Source organism: Heterocephalus glaber, unplaced genomic scaffold, assembly GCF_053883595.1.
Source record: "Heterocephalus glaber isolate CG9 unplaced genomic scaffold, H.glaber_assembly_v1.0 deba00001447, whole genome shotgun sequence".
Classification (NCBI taxonomy): Eukaryota; Metazoa; Chordata; class Mammalia; order Rodentia; family Bathyergidae; genus Heterocephalus; species Heterocephalus glaber.
The window spans coordinates 11,251,446-11,264,189 of record NW_028258299.1 but is presented as its reverse complement, the minus strand read 5'-3'; the positions used below and the strand labels follow the sequence as shown (position 1 = coordinate 11,264,189).

The window sequence follows — 12,744 nt, the reverse complement described above, 5'->3', positions numbered from 1 at the left end:
TAAACTTTGAAGTCATCACACATCTATATATTTTCAACCTCTGTCTGGAGACAGAATGCATCTGTGAGATTTATTAGACAGGCAATCTAGAGAAGATGACTGCTCTTGGAAGCTACTGCTCCCCAGTCTTCCTAGGTAGAAAACCTTAATTTGTCTTTCCAAATTCACTCCACCTCCGAGAATAGCTTTGTGGATGGAAAAGCAATAATAAAAGACCAGACTCAGTCCAGCTTCAAATGACCGACCTCCTCTCTTCACGGCGGTAAATTATAGGTTTCCTCTCTGTCTGGCAGCTACTTACATGGCTGGTAAGCTCATCTGAATAACCTGGCCAGCCTTCAGGGCCAGGGTTCTCCCACTCCAACCCGCATTTCTCATTTAACTCTACTCATTAGAGGAGTCTGGGGCGCGAGTTAGCTGAGCATGTCAATAAGTCACCTAGGAAATGCAAAAATTGACAGTAGAGGAATCCTGGCTCCCTCCCTCCCCCACTACACAAACTCTCAAGAAAAAGGGTTCTCAGCCTGCTCGCCAGGTCACTTAAATGAGTAGTGACATTTGAAACCCTCAGAGTAATTAATTTCCTCTGTCTCCAATAGCACCTCATATTTTTAATGAATTTTCACAGGTCTCATATCCTCCAGCCTCCTACCGCCCTCTCCAGTCCCTTCTTCCCCAAGGTCCCATAACAAATAGCTCCCACTCGTATTTGCCTTGCAAACTCACATAAACTGGAAATGATAAATACATTATCTGAGCTTTTTAACAGACCATTGTTTAATTTTCTATGCTTGTCTGGCTGGGGAAGAGATGAATATTACCTTGTGGTGAATAAGATTTCTATTCCATTTAAGGGGGGTTAGGGGTAATCTATGGCCGAAAAACAACACTCTGTTCATCCTAATAGGCAGTGCTGCTAATTAAAAGTGTTGGAAGGAACATCCATCCACCAGTCTGTGATTCATTCAGCATTATCCCCAGTAAACAAGAAATAGATATTGGAATGAATGCTTGTAATTTGTCAAAAGAATAGGCGTTTTCAATTGTGCCTTCCTGGCTTCTGTATAAAATACATAATTCAGTGCTACCATCATTTAAAAGTTTAGGACCTCAAAATAATAGTACTTGTCTCTTAAGCTCATAAATCTCCAGGTCTGCTTCTTATGTAGAAACATTTATCTTATGTATGGTTTGACTTTATTTTCCACAACCAAGAATGGTTTCTTTTGTTGGTGAAATACCCTGAAATGGCAGGCATTTGAGAAAACAAAGGCAACATTATCCTTTCTAAAATCAAACCAAGCTGAGAAAATCTATTAGAGGAGGTTAAAATCCAGACAGGAAAACTTAAGGATCCTAATGACATTTACTAGGTACTTAAAGAAAAGAAAAGAGAGGATCAATATTGCCCTTTCGACCACAAATACAATGTAGCACAGAGAGAAGCCACACTAAGCACCTATTCTCAATGGCTGGGTAAACCTTCTACCCTGTTTTAAACTGAAACCAAAGCACAAAAGCCATCCTGCGATGAGAACCAAGAGATACTTGTGAGCAATTTTTCCAAAGAGAGTATTTTTCTTGCACCAGCAAAACCCAGGCAGACTCAAATATTTACCTTTGTGTTGTGCAAAAGAGTTCTTCAATCATGAAGAGTTAGGGCCAGGGTTTACCACCATGTCTTCCTGAATGCTGAAAACGAACAAAAGATGATATTAAAAGATGAACATTATTATTTCATAGTCTCATTTTTCTTCTTTCTCTTTTACTCAAGCAGCATATAGTAGCTTCCTACCATACACCAGGCCCTGAGATTACAGACGGATAGAAGAAAACTACCACTAACAAAAAATACCAACAAATACAGTCCACTGGGTTAGACAAGAGGCAGTCACACATTGCCTCTTAGGAGGGAGTCAGGATGTGTGTGTGTGTGTTTCTGTTGCACATATGTGTATAACACATATACTCATACACAGGAAAGTATAAAATTCTTAAAAGAACATCCTCGTATTTGTAATCTGACTCTCTTAGGGGCTTGAGCTTGAGATCAGGAAAGAAATGAGCACTGACGAGAATGTCAAGAGTCTTAAAAATGATTGTACTCTTTCATCTATAATTCACCATTTGGGTTTCTTCTTAAGGAAACAATTGAGAAAATGGACTAATATTTATATACAGAGATACTCATCATAGTGTTATTCATAAGAGGGAAACAACTAACAGAGGGATGATAAAGTGAATTGTAGTATTTCTGCATAGAATAATGCTATCCAGATGAAAATATTTTTAAAGGTTTTAAGATGTGGGAAATGTATTTTGTGTAATGTAACAAGATTGTTGACAAAGTCTGAGTTCATCCATGCAGAAGTTGATCTCAGAAAATAACACCAGGTATCTTTGAGACATCATAACCATGGGTATCTTTGTAGGATGATGAGAGGTTGTTCTCCTGTTTCTTATGTTTTCTGAAATTTCTAAAGGTAATGCATTTTTAAAGACAGAAATAAACAGAAGTTTCAGCCTCAATGTCACAATTTCTGTGCCACTTCCTCCAAATCCCCTATTTATCTGGGGACTCCCAGTTCCATGATTTCTCAGTAACACCCCACTATGAAGGTTACACCAGAATTGCCGAATTCCGTCTTTTCTTCCCGCTTGCTGTGAGCTCCTGTATAAAGTTGTCATTCCTTATTGATCTTTGCCCACCACGGACCTAATACAAAGACTGGCACACAATTGTCAGCTGTCACTCAATGTTTGCTGTATAAAGGACAGAATCAACGAGTGAGTGAATAAATAGAGGATTTGATCCCTGGAACTAACTTGACTAAGGTTAGATCAGGGAAACTGCTCATTCAAAATAATCAGTGACCATGAAAATGTAAGTTCCATTTGGATTCAATAAAAATAAAAGAAGATGGAAAGCAGAGTGCTAACAATTTTTCAGAGAAGACAGTAAAACTGAGTGAGGAAAAAAGAGGCCATAGGTACAAACAAAACAAAACACAAACCCTCAACATAATGGGATATCACAGCTAAGTGATCTTCCTATGTATTCAAGACCAAGAATCTGTTTCAGGCAGAAAAATTTATCTAGAAACATCGCATTACAACAACTCAGTCATTCCACTTTGTGCGGATATATATATATATATATATATATATATATATATATATTGACCAGAAGGCACAGGGTGAGGACCCCAGCATGGCTCAGAGTCCCCACTCCATTCCCATGCTCTGTACAATGGGACCAGCTTAGCTGCATGGGTCTGGTCCTCCTCCCTGTCCCCCTGCCTCCTGGCTCTGCTGCTACCTGGTTCCACACTACAGAGGCACAGGGGCTCATAAAGGCCATTGTCCTGAGCTCCACATGATAGAGCAGAAGTGAGCAACAGAAAGAGGGCCTCTCTCAGGCCCCTCGGTGTCCACTGAAGCCCAATGGACAAGTGAAGAGAATCTCTGCAATAAAGGCACATCAGACCACTGTACTTGGTAAGTGGAGGGATAATAACCTTCAGAACCTGGACTATCTTCAGGGGAAGGGCAACTGGAACCTGCAGTAAAACCTTGCAGAGTTCAACCCTGCAGGAGGACAGGGAGCTCAACTTGGGACTAGGAGCCAGAAATCTGCCTGAATCTTACAGGTCTGCTAATGGCTTACTGAGCCTCATTGAATTGTATCTGCACAAGGCTGCCCACATTGTCTATTGTGAGAGCAGAGACATACCCTGAAGGAGGCTCTTCATTTTTATTTTTTGTTATTTGCAAAAAAATTTTTTCTCTTATTTTTAATTCTTAATTTTCATTTTTTCTACTCTTTTCAAATTTTTATTTTTCTCTTCTTCTTTTTTCTTTTTCTTTTCACTTTTCTTTCTCTCACTCATTCTCTCACTGTCCCACATTGTTCTTCATCTCCCTTTGTGTTCCTTTCTGGACCTAATTCAGATTTCTCCTTTATTTTTCTTTTTTTCTCTTTTTCCTTCTCTCGATTATCGTTAGTTTTAAAGAAAAGTAAATACAGTATCTAGTCTCCCTATTGCTGTTAGGTGGCTCTGTTCTCATCTTTGTTCTTTCATTCTGTCTTTTCCTCTTGCTTTCAACAGTTTCTTAGAGCTTGCATGACATTCCTGTGTTTGCTGGCCTCACTGCTAACCTTTCCTGATCCTTCTACCTATCTGTCCCTCACTCCCCCACTCCTTCTAACTCCTCATCCTGAAGGGTAAAGTTGCTATATTGAAGAGTTTATTCACTATAAACATTTGTTGGGTTGGTCCTCGATTTTGATTTAATTCACAGAGTTAAAGGTGATAGATTAATAACTACCACAAATTGTCATTTTTCTAAGCTGTACTTGATGCTATGGTGTTGCTGATTGTATCATTTGGGCTAAGATGTTGTGATTGCCTTCCTGGTATAATAAAACTGAGACAGCCTCAGAGTCATTAGAGACTCAAAACCTAAAGATCAGCTATATCTGGAAGACTCCTCTGAAGAGCAATCATTCCACAAGGGTTCTAAACACAAGCAATGAAGATACTTACAATAAGCAATTTTGAAGTATCAACCTAGGAATTAAACCAAGGGCAGTACCAAAAACAAAACTGAGAAGACATTTAAGCAAAGCAGAAACTCAGGCTTCCACCCCTCAAAAGGCAAATCCTGGGGGAAATGAGGTGGGAAAATGTGGTACTCAAACACCTAGACACCCTGAACTGATAGCACAGGAAGTAACAAAACAGATGAATGAGGCTCTAGAAAAATTCAAAGCAGAAATAATTTCCCAGATAACTACAGAGATGGTGAACAGAGTGAAAGTCATGATTAGAGGCTCTAGAACAGAAACAGATAAAAAAAATAGATGAGTTCAGAATGATGCTGGAAGCCATGAATGCCCAGCATAAGAAATGGAAACAATGAAACAGATTCAAACAGATGTCCAGGAGATTAAAAACTCCATTGAAAGCATTAACAGTAGATTAAGGGAATGTGAAGATAGAGTATCAGATATAGAAGACAAGACTGCAGTTAGTGACCATGAAAACAGAGGTTTCTTAAAAATGGCAAGGGACTAAGAGAAATCAATCCAGCAGCTGCTAGATGATGCAAAGAAGAATAACATAAGACTGATAGGAGTCCACAAAAAAACAGGAGAATGTACAATTGACATAAAAAACTGTTCACAGAAGTAATAGAAGTAGAAAAATTCCCAGACAGAAGTAGAGAATTGGACATACAGATAAGTGAAGCATATAGAACTCCAACTAGCCATGATAAAAAAAATCTACACATAGACATATAATAGTCAAGATCCCAGAAATCCAACAGAAGAGCAAAATCCTACAAGCAGTTAGAGAAAAGAAACAAATCACCTACAAAGGAAAGCCCATCAGAACCACAGCAGACTTCTCAACACAAACCCTCAAGTCAAGAAGAGCCTGGAGGGAAGTATTTCAAGTTCTAAAAGAAAATAACTTCCAACCTAGACTGTTGTATCCTGCAAAATTATGTTTCAAAATCGATGGGGAAATTAGATACTTCTATGACAAAGAACACCTGAGAAATTTCATGAACACCAAACCAGCACTCCAAACAATTCTAAGCAATATCCTAGAAAAAGACAATGAAGGTCACAACTCCATGAGGCCCAACAGAGGGAAGCCACCAGGCAAGGTAAGACACTAAAGGGAAAGGGGGAAAAAATAAGAAATAAAAGAGCTAACAACAGTAAAACATCATGACAAGGATGAGTCAATATCTATCAATTATAACTACCAATGTTAATGGCCTCAATTCACCAACCAAAAGAAATAGCCTGACAGAATAGATAACGAAGCAAAATCCAGCAATATGCTGTATTCAAGAAACACACCTAACTCAAAAGGAAATTCATAGACTGAAATTAAAAGGTTGGAAAACAGTTCTCCATGAGACAGAAACCCAGAAAAAAGCAGGCATAGAAATATTATTTGTAGACAAAGTAGATTTCAAACCAAAATTAATTAAGAGACAAAGATGATCACATCCTTGTGAAAGGAACAATCCAAGAGGAAGAGTTGAGAATCCTAAACATATATGCACCAAATACAAATGCCCCCAACTACACAAAACAAATATTAATGGACATGAAAAACCAAATTAAGTACTAATACAATTGTAGTGGGGGACGACCTCAATAACCCACTATCACAAATAGACAATCATCTAGACAAAAAATCAACAAGGAAATTCTAGAACTCAACCAAGCTATGGAACAAATGGACTTAATAGATGTTTACAGAGTGTTCCACCCCACAAAATCAGAATACAAATTCTTTTCACCTGCACATGGGTCATTCTCCAAAATAGACCACATGCTAGCTCATAGGACATGTCTAAGTAAATGTAAAAGAACTGAAGTTACCCCCTGTATATTATCAGACCATAGTGAAATAAAATTGGAGATCAATAACATAAGAAACTGCAAAACTCCCACAAACATATGGAAACTGAATAACACCCTTCTTAACAACCAATGGGCCACAGAGGAAATTAAAGAAGGAATTAGGCAGTTTCTACAAGTAAATGATAATGCCAGTACAACATACAGGAATCTATGGGACACAATGAAAGTAGTTTTATGCAGGAAATTCATAGCAGTGAATGCCCATATTAGGAAAACAGAGAGAACTCAGATAAATGACCTAATGCAGAACCTCAAGCTCCTAGAAAAAGAAGGGCACAACAAACTCAAAGCTCATACAAGACAGGAAATTATAAGGATGAGAGCAGAAATCAATGCAATGGAGAGTAAGAGAACAATACAGAAAATTAATGAATCAAAGAGTTGGTTTTTTGAAAGAATAAATAAAAATTGATAAACCTTTAGCCAACCTTATCAAAAAATGGAAAGAAAAGGTGGAAATCCATGCAACTAAGAATGAAAAAGGTGATCCCATGCTCCTAGGGCAGAGAAGGTGAGCCTCGCAGGTGCCAGAAGCACCCCTCCCCCCTGGAAATGAGAAGACACATAAACAAGCCTCAAAAACAGACTTCTGGATCACCTACCGCAACCCCAAAGGGAAAGGAGATGGAAAAATCTGATACTCAACCACCTGGACTCTCTGAACTGGCAACAAAAGAGGATCTGGGAAAAATGAAATCAGAAATAATTACTCAGATAACAGCAAAGATTGTGCTCATGGTGCAAGACATGATTAATAAATCTAGAGAGGACATAGATAAAAAAAATAGAGGACCTGAGGAACATGATGGAATCCCAACATAGGAAACAAATGGAATCCATAAAACAGATGCAAACAGATTTCCAGGAAACTAAAAACTCCATCGAAAGTTTGTGCAGCAGAATGAACCAATGTGAGGGTAGAATTTCAGATATAGAAGATAAGATTGCAATTAGTGACCAGGAAAAGAAAAATTGCTTTAAAATTGTAAGGGAACATGAGAAATCAATCCAGCAGCTGCTAGACGATGCAAAGAAGAATAACATAGGACTGATTGGAGTCAATGGAGAAAGAGGAGAGAGTGCAGATGACATAAAAAATCTGTTCACAGAAGTGATGGCAGAAAACTTCCCAAGGAGGGGAAAAGAACTTGACATACAGATAAGTGAGGCAAATAGGATTCCAGCTAGCCTTGATCAAAAAAAATCTACACATAGGCATATAATAGTTAGGATACCAGGAATCCAACAGAAGAACAAAATTCTACAAGCAGTGGGAGAAAAGAAACAAATCACATACAAAGGAAAGCCCATCAGAATCACAGCAGACTTCTCAATACAAACCCTCAAGGCAAGAAGAGCTTGCAGTGATGTATTTCAACCCCTAAAGAAAAACAGCTTCCAACCCAGATTGATGTACCCTGCAAAACTATCTTTCAAAATTGATGGAGAAATAAGATACTTTCATGATAAAGAGCACCACAGGAACTTCATGAATATCAAACCCGCACTCCAAAAAATTTTAGACAATACCCTAGGAAAAGACAATGAGGATCACAACCCCAGGAAACCCAGAAGAATGAATCCATTGGGTGTGACAAATTAAACGCATAGGGGGAGAATCCAACAAAAAGAAAAAGTCATGACAAGGCTTTTAAAAATTTAACTTCATCTCCTTAATGAGTGCATAATTCAATCTCGTTATTGTACTGATTAGTATATTTCTGATTCTAGAGTTGCACATCTTTGTGCTTTACTGGCTATTTATCATCATCTTATGTCTACTTTTTAATTGGGTTGTCTATTAATGAGCTGTAAGAGTTCTTTATATATTCTGGTCATAGGTTATATGCATTGTAAATATGGTCTGTTTAAGGACTACTTTTCATTTTAACGATGTTATTTAAAGTTCTAAATTTTGATGGAATCTCATTTATCAATGTTTTTCTTTTATACATCATGTTTTCTATATCCTAGGTAGTTCTTGCCTACCCTGAATTCATAAACATTTTCCCTTATAATTTCTTCTTAAAGTTTTATACTTTTAGGCTTTCATATTTAGGTTTGTAGATCCCTTCAAGTTATTTTCATGTATGGAAATAAAGGGTTGAGGTTAATTTTTCATATACAGGTACCAGTTGTTCTACTGCCATTTGCTGAAAACACTATCTCTTCCTTGGCTCTTGAATTGAATTTATATTCTATAAAATGCTAATGTTAAATAATCTTTCAAAACTCAGTGGACCATATATGTGTGGTTCTATTTCTAGATTCTCTGTTTTATTCAAATGATCTATATATCTTTCCTTACACTAACACTGCCTTGATTACTGTAGCTTTAGAAAAAGTCTAAAAATTAGGTGCTAAACGTCTTTCAACACTGTTGTTTTTTTTTTAACTTTTCTAGGTCCTTTGTACTCCTACATAACTTTTAAAGTTCAATATCCAATTCTTCATTTATAGCAAGTATATATAGACCTGAATTTTTATATATACTTTGTGTTTTCTAATCCTGCTAAATTCAAATACAAATTATAGGGGCTCCTAGAGATTTCTTAGTATTTTCTCTGTAGATGATCATTTCATCGACATATAAAGATTTTGCTTCTACCTTGCCAATCCTATCCTAATTGTGTCATTTTATTGCCAGACTATTCTGGTTGGGCCTAGGTTTCAAAGTTTAATGGACAGATAAAGAGTAAGCATATCTGCCCTTGTTCCCCACTTTAAGGAGAAAGCATTGTATCTTCTCCATTCATACAAGGCATTCTCACTGGAAGTATGGAGTACATGTCTTTAATCTGTTGAGAAGGTTCTGTTCTACTTCTAGTCTCCTGATAGCTTTTACCATGAACAGTTGTAGAATTTAGTCCAATACATTTTCTCCAACTAGTGACAGGATCATATGGCTTTTTCCTTTCCTCTCTTAAAAGGATGACTTTCAGGGGTGGATCTTTCAATGCTGAACCAACACTGCCATCCCTATAACAAAACCACTTTCAACTTCCTGCCAGCTCTGACTTCTAATAGTTTGTTTCATTAAACAAATTTCTATCTATGTTCATACTTTTTTCTTCTATTATCTTTATCTAGTTTTAGTATTACCACAATGTTGATATCCGAAAATGAGGGGAGAAGTGTTCCTTCTTTTTTCTGCTTTAATTGTTTGATATAATTTATCAGTTAAAATGTATATGAGCCTGCTGTTGTCATATAGGTAGGTTTTCAAGCTAGGAATATACTTTCTTTAATAGGTGCTATTCAAATTTTATATTTCCTCCAGAATTAGCTTCAGTAATTTGTCTTCCAAGGTACCTCTTAGAAGTTGTCAAATTTATTTCAAAAAAGATTTTTGTAATATAATTTCTACATCCTTTTAAATTCTGTAAAATCTGTGGTAATGTCTCCTAGATCTTGATATTGTAATTTAAAAAATGTATAATTGATATTGTGTAATAGGAAGAAAAAATCTAAAGGAGCAGGGGAAGTGGGCGGGGTAGGGGAAAGGATAAAAGGGAAAAATAAAAATATGAGTAAAGAAATAAAATGGAAACAAAATCTTTGCAATTAGGGAAGTGTGGAGGGGGTGAACAGAGGGCAAGGGAAGGGGAAAAAAATAAGAACCAAGATACTTGTGTAATGGTACAAGATCCCAATGATGAATGTCACTGTATTTTATACCTAAAATGTACCAATAAACTTAATGGGGAAAAAAAAAGAATGAAAAAGTTGAAGTTACAACAGATCCAACAGAAATCCAGAGGATCATCAATACCTACTTTGAGAACCTGTACTCTAATAAAATGGAAACCGCAGAAGAAATGGACAGATTCCTAGATATGTATGAATTGCCAAAGTTAAATGAAGAAGATATAGAAATTCTAAGCACCCCGATTACAGTGAGTGAAATTGAAAATGTAATAAAAATTTACCAACAAAGAAAACCCCAGGTCCTGACAGCTTCACTGCTGAATTCTACAAGACATTTAAAGTAGAACTATTGCCATTAATCTTTAAACTCAACAAGGAAATTGAAAGGGAAGCAAGGTTTCCAAATTCATTCCTGGAAGCAAGTGTTACTTTGATTCCAAAACCAGGGAAAGACCCAACCCAAAAAGAGAACCACAGGCCAATCTCCCTAGTGAACATAGATGCAAAAATCCTCAACAAGATACTGCCAAACAGAATATAGAGGGTCATCAAGAAGATCATACACCCTGATGAAGTTGGATTTATCCCAGGGATGCAAGGATGGTTTAACATTCATAAATCAATAAATGTAATATACTATTTTAACAGAGTCAAGGACAAAAGCCATATGCTCATCTCAGTAGATGCAGAAAAAGTATTTGACAAAATCCAACACCCATTCATGGTAAAAACCCTACAGAAAATTTGAATAGAAGGTCTTTATCTTAACCTGATTAAGGCTATCTATGAAAACTCAACAGCCAACATCATACGAAATGCTCAAAAACTGAAAACTTTTATGCTAAATCAGGAACAAGACAAGGATGCCCACTATCACCACTCCTGTTCAATATAGTTCTGGAAACATTAGTGACAGCAATTAGAAAAGAGAAAGAAACAAAAGGAATAAAGATAGGAAAGGAAGAAGTGAAACTGTCCTTACTGGCTGATGATATGATAATTTACATAGAAGACCCAAAAAACTCAGCCAAAAGACCTCTAGACTTAATTGTCAGATTCAGTAGAGTAGCTGTATATAAGGTCAACACTCAAAAAACAATAGCCTTCTTATATGCAAATAGCAGACTCACTGAGAGAGAAATTAGGGAAACAATTCCTTTTACAATAGAATCCAAAAAAATGAAATATCTAGGAATCAATCTAACAAAGGAAGAAAAAGACCTCTACACTGAAAATTACAGCACTCTGAAAAAAGAGATCAAAGAGGATACAAGAAAATGGAAAGACATCCCTTGCTCCTAGGTAGGAAGAACCAATATAGAGAAAATGGCCATACTTCCAAAACTACTATATAGATTCAATGTAATGCCAATTGAAATTCCAACAATATACTTCACAGAACTAGACAAAACAATCCAAAAATTTATTTGGAACCAGAAGAGACCTAGAATAGCAAAAGCAATTCTAGGCAGCAGAGACATGGCTAGGGGTATCACAATCCCCAACTTGAAACTATACTACAAAGCCACTGTGATAAAAACAGTATGGTACAGGCAAAGAAACAGACCTGAGGATCAGTGGAATAGATTAGAAGATGCAGAAACAACTCCAGACATACTCAGCCACCTCATTTTTGACAAAGGAGCCAACGACCCTCATTGGAGGAAAGATAGCCTCTTTAATAAATGGTGCTGGAAAAATTTGGTTTCAACCTGCCAAAGATTAAAACTATACCCATACCTATCACCATGTACTAAATTGAGATCAAAGTGGATTAAGGATCTAAATATTAAAACAGATACACCAAACTTGCTGGAAGAGAAGTTAGGTAGAACTCTTGAAGACATTGGCATAGGAAAAGACTTCATGAACAAAACCTCAGTAGCATGGGAACTAGCAGAAGGAATCAACAACTGGGATTTCATCTTATTAAAAAGCTTCTGCACTGCAAGAGAAACCACCAACAGAGCTAACAGACAACCTACAATGTGGGAAAAAAATTTTAGCAGCTGTAACTCAGACAAAGGGCTACTATCTAGAATATATAAGGAACTGAAAAAAATCAGACCCCCCAAATTCAAAGACCCAATTCAAAAATGGGCATCTGAAATGAACAGACATTTCTCAGACAAAGAAGTAAAAGCAGCAAATAAACATATGAGAAAATGTTCATCATCACTGGTCACTCGAGAGATGCAGATGAAAACAACACTGAGATTCTACCTCATCCCAGAAAGAGTGGCTGCTATCAAGAAATCAACCAATAACAAATGCTGGTGGGGGTGTGGAGAGCAAGGAACCCTTCTCCATTGCTGGTGGGAGTGCAGACTGGTGCAACCACTATGGAAATCAGTGTGGTGATACCTCAAAGAACTAGGGCTGGAGGTCCCATTTGACCCAGCTATTCCTCTGATGGGTATCTTCCCAAAAGAATTAAAAGAATCATACCACAGAGATATATGTGTACCCATGCTTATTGTGGCACAGTTTGTAATAGCTAAAGCTTGGAAACAGCCCAAGTGCCCATCTGCTGGAAACTGGATAAAGAAGATGTTTTTTTTTAAATAAAATGGAGTACTACTCAGTCATAAAGAATGAGAAACTAGAGACATTTAAATGGATGCCTATTGAGGCCATACTCATAAGTG

At 37.1% G+C, this 12,744-nt stretch overlaps 1 protein-coding gene across 9 annotated transcripts in view; it reads right to left on the bottom strand.

Moving 5' to 3' along the window:
• Positions 1-12,744, bottom strand: part of Dab1 (DAB adaptor protein 1) — a 1,105,478-nt gene that overhangs the window by 588,368 nt on the left and 504,366 nt on the right. For all 9 annotated transcript variants that reach the window (XM_087214676.1, XM_087214681.1, XM_087214675.1 and 6 more), the window contains exon 3: positions 1,619-1,692. The gene's annotated coding sequence lies outside the window, so the exon portion shown is untranslated. The remainder of the gene's footprint in view (positions 1-1,618; positions 1,693-12,744) is intronic.